Raw genomic sequence first — 4,245 nt, forward strand, 5'->3', positions numbered from 1 at the left:
AAAAGACGCATGAAATGGAGCACTTACCTGCTGCTGTCCATGCTGACTTGTGAATGGCGACCGCCCTGAGGCCGCCATTCACTTCCTGATCATAGCCGTGATAGGCTACGTAAATACTTACGTAGCCTATCATGACTAATGCAGGGACACCTTTTGCGTCCCTGTGGAGGGCGTGATAGGCTTCGTAAGTATTTACATAGCCTATCACGGCAAGCAAAAAAAAAAAACACGCGTACACAAATGGCAGCGGCTATGGCGGCCACCATTTGCGTTCCATATTTTTCGCCGTTTTATCCTACATAAATATTTACGTAGGCTATTATGGTGAAAAAAAGGGGACACAAATAGTGTAGTGGGCACTATTTGCATTCCCCTTTTTTTTTCACCGTAATAGCCTATGTAAATATTTACGTAGAATAAAATGGCGAAAAATAGGGAATGGAAATGGCAGCCACCATAGCCGCCACCATTTGCATACGCTGTTGTTGTTGTTTTTGGCCTGCCATGATAGGCTACATAAATATTTACGTAGCCTATCACGGCCTCCGCAGGGATGCAAAAAGCGTCCCTGCATTAGCCATGATAGGCTACGTAAGTATTTACGTAGCCTATCACGGCTATGATCAGGAAGTGAATGGCGGCCTCAGTATTTGCATTCGCAGCAGCCTGTCCACAGCCAGAACTCTGGCTGCGGACAGCCCTGGCCAGCTCCACCGTGGAGCTGACGCAGAGCGAAGCCAGCCGGGCAGGATTCTTGGGGGGAGGACTGTATCGCCTCCCCCCCATCAAGGATTCTGGGGGGAGGGGTGGAGCGCCTCCCCCCCACCGCGAATCACATCCACGAAAAGGTAAGTGACTTTTGTACATCCCTAGTATGGAAGTTGTCCAGGTAGGGATCAGAGGCAGCGGAAGTGTAAAGGGGACGCAAGGAAGTTCAAATGGAAAAGTTCATGCCTAGAGTGGGGAGCAGCTACCCCAGAGGGTGTGGACAGAGGGCTTACAACACTGCTGACATCTGATAACATCCTGCCAGATTGTTATCATGCCAAGATAAAATCCCACCAGGGTGTTATCCTGGCTGATGTCATGTTCACCAGGATGTTATTTACGCCCACCAGTATAAATGACAGGTCACATTATGCAGTAAAAGAAAAACTGGCTATATAAAGAACTTATTTAAATCCTGCAAAGAACCTGGAAGCAGAAGCCACAGTAAGTTGAATGATAAAAATGCATGGTGTGGTGAAGCCCATGGACATGAACTCAGAGGCTAAGATGTCAGTGGTGCAGTAATCGCCAGGCCCAAGCACCACTGAAGAACCCCAAAGCTGAAGAGCCCTGAGTCTGAGATATTGGAGACCCACAAACCTGTTCAGTCTGGAACAACAGCTGCAGCCATCCCCCAGGCCTAACTCCTGCACTGGGCCAGCACCAACTTTTCCAAGAGAACCACATTCCATGGAGCCAATGTGGCAACGTCCCCAGCATGGGTTCTTCCAGAGAGAGAGGAGTGCAAGGCTCCATGCAAGAGGCATGTCCCTTTAAGTCATCCACTTTGTCGGAAGGGGGTGGCATCTGGGAGAGGGCCTCTGGGCTGGAGCATAAAAGGTTTCAATTTGGTCTCAGACCTTGTCAGAGCAAGTTGCTCTTGCAGAGTCCTCCCAGGCCTGCCTTGAACTGAGCCCCATGGGCTCAGTCCAGAATAAAACAGATATTAAGATTACAACAGCCAGGAATGGTGCCAGTGAGAAAGAGAGAGAGAGAGAAAGATCAGGATAATCTGATGAGTACTGCACAGCATCCAACAGATGAAATGTGTTTTATCTAAATAAGTCTATTATAGCTAAGCAGCTTGACATGGCCTGGGACCAAAAGCAATTCAAGCAAAGTTGAACTCATTGACTCATTGAGTCTCACCCCACCCCTAAACACACAGACAGAGACAGAGAGCTTACTGATAATGGGGTGGTGATTATGACAACTAGGAATGGGTGAGAATTTAATTTCACTTCAGTCTGGTTAAAAATTTACCAAAATTCACAAATGTCTTCATCTTTAGAACAAAAGGAACCTTTTCTGTTGCAATTAAAACTTTCTGTTTAATCTGGTGTGTTGAGGGATTTCCATTTTCACTCAGTCTCAAGCATGCTGGGAAACTGAAGCTCTTAAGGGCCACATCCTTAACAGACACATTATTTAGGAAATATGGATATGGTATAGGATCCTATGCTGTGGCCAGTTTCACCACTACCCTCAAGCTGGATGGCTATCAATACCAGAGTGGTGGACCAAAGACTCAGTTGCGTCTGGCCACTGGAATTGTCACATGGAGTTTATGCAACTGACACGATCATGTTACTATCCCATCTTACAAGTACCCAGCTGGCAACCAATAACTTCCACACAGAATGATAGAGTAGGACAGGAGTCATCTCTCTCAACCTCGATGAAGGGCAGGAAGTGCATCTTTTAATAAACAGGAATGAAAAATAGGCACATCCAATACTCCGTGTAGGGGATATAAAGGCCAAAGTTCATCCTTATGAGAGATCCGCTGAAACTTCTGAGAAAAATAGGCCTGTGGCCCACTTCGGCCCAAAGCCTGACCTCTCAGTCAATGTGGGGCACTTCAGGCCACTTTGGGCCACCTCCAAAGCAGAGTGGAGGAGGCATGATGCAGCCCAAAGCGAAGTGGGTCACTCCGAAACACTTCGGTGCACTTTGGAGTGATCCGGAAGACGAGCTGCCACACTGCCACCAGTGCCCCCACACATCCCCCAGCTCGATACCCAGGTCCCCTGGATGCATGCCAGCAGCCATCTTGTTCTTCTGGAGGGGGGGAGCCATTCTATTGAAATGGCGAGTCCCTGCACTTCCCCGCCAGAAGAACAAGAGGGCTGCTGGCATGCACCCAGAGGGCCTGGGAGCTGGCAGAGGCAGCAGCTCAGCTGGCGGCACAAGCTGCTGCAGCTGTCCTAGCACTGGCACCAGCTCCCCTGGCAGGGCCAGTAGCAGCTCTCCTGGTGGCAGCAGACCCTCCGGTGGCACTGGCAGTGGCAGCTCTCGCTGATAGTGGCGGCTCCCCCGGCAAAGTCGGTGGCAGCAGTTGCTCCCAAGGAGCGGTGGTGGCTCCCTTGTAGCAGCTCCCCCAGTGGCAGTTCCCCCATGGCAGCACCCCCCTCATGGAAAAGGGCCCCGGAAAGAAGCTGGGTACTGGGCAGCACTGGGGGGGGGGGAACAGAGGATTCGGATGTCCGAATCCCAATTCCGCTTTGTAGGCTGAAGCGAGCCGGGCCCCTCCCCAAATCAGCCCAAGCCAAAACGGGCCTGCCTCAGAAGCGCCAAAGCAGCCTTGAAATTAGATCGGGAGCTCCATGCACAGCCCTAGGAATAAAATGTCAGTGCTGTGATCCAGAGGGTGATGTGCTGATATTGACATGTCTATTAGCATTGCACTGAGTACTTCACCACATACCACTGCAGAAAAACTCTGACTGATGTGAACTATGAAGGAATTTATGATATCTACACAAGAAAATGTGTTTACCAGAAACCAGTGGTTGATGTGAAATACTTGGTGTACATATGTAGTGGTTCCTCTTTAAGACAACATTAATTCAAAACTTCAAATGATTCTTTTTTTTAAAAAAAAAGGGGGCGTGCTTTGAAATCTGTAGGGAATATCAATATAGTGTAACTTCTCAGAGGACAATGGTCAGGCAACTATGGGTGCATGCACACTGACATAGCTATATAGAGATGGGATCCTTGCGATAATTGAGGATCTCCAAATCCTTCCTCAAAGATTGTTTTCTGTTGTTTGCATTCCCAAATGTGAGTATCTTTTATTTCTGTTTCTTTAGTGAGGGAAAATGTGGACTTTCTATGGGGAAAATGTGCATTTTTAAAAGTGCAATTTTTTTAAAAAAAAAGTCTATTATTCCAATTGAAAAATAAAAATAAATAAAAATAAAAATGCACATTTTTCCCATAGGCTAAACTGAGAAAATGCAGGTCTGGGGAGAAAAAAATACAGTTTGTACTTGTGCAAGTGCACACTTTGGAATGTGAACACAAGTATGAGAAATTGTTAAAAATTACTGGGAATTGTCGTTCTGCTTACATCCACCTTTGGCACTGTGAATGACACATATTCACAGAATTTGGGAACAGGAACAAAATCCTCTAACATGCCTACTGCTCTGCACAGATCTTTATAGGAAAGAATGTAGGCATTGAAATGCT

Source organism: Heloderma suspectum, chromosome 6 (assembly GCF_057233095.1).
Source record: "Heloderma suspectum isolate Gila_16-S chromosome 6, 16-S_ref, whole genome shotgun sequence".
In the NCBI taxonomy this organism is placed as follows: Eukaryota; Metazoa; Chordata; class Lepidosauria; order Squamata; family Helodermatidae; genus Heloderma; species Heloderma suspectum.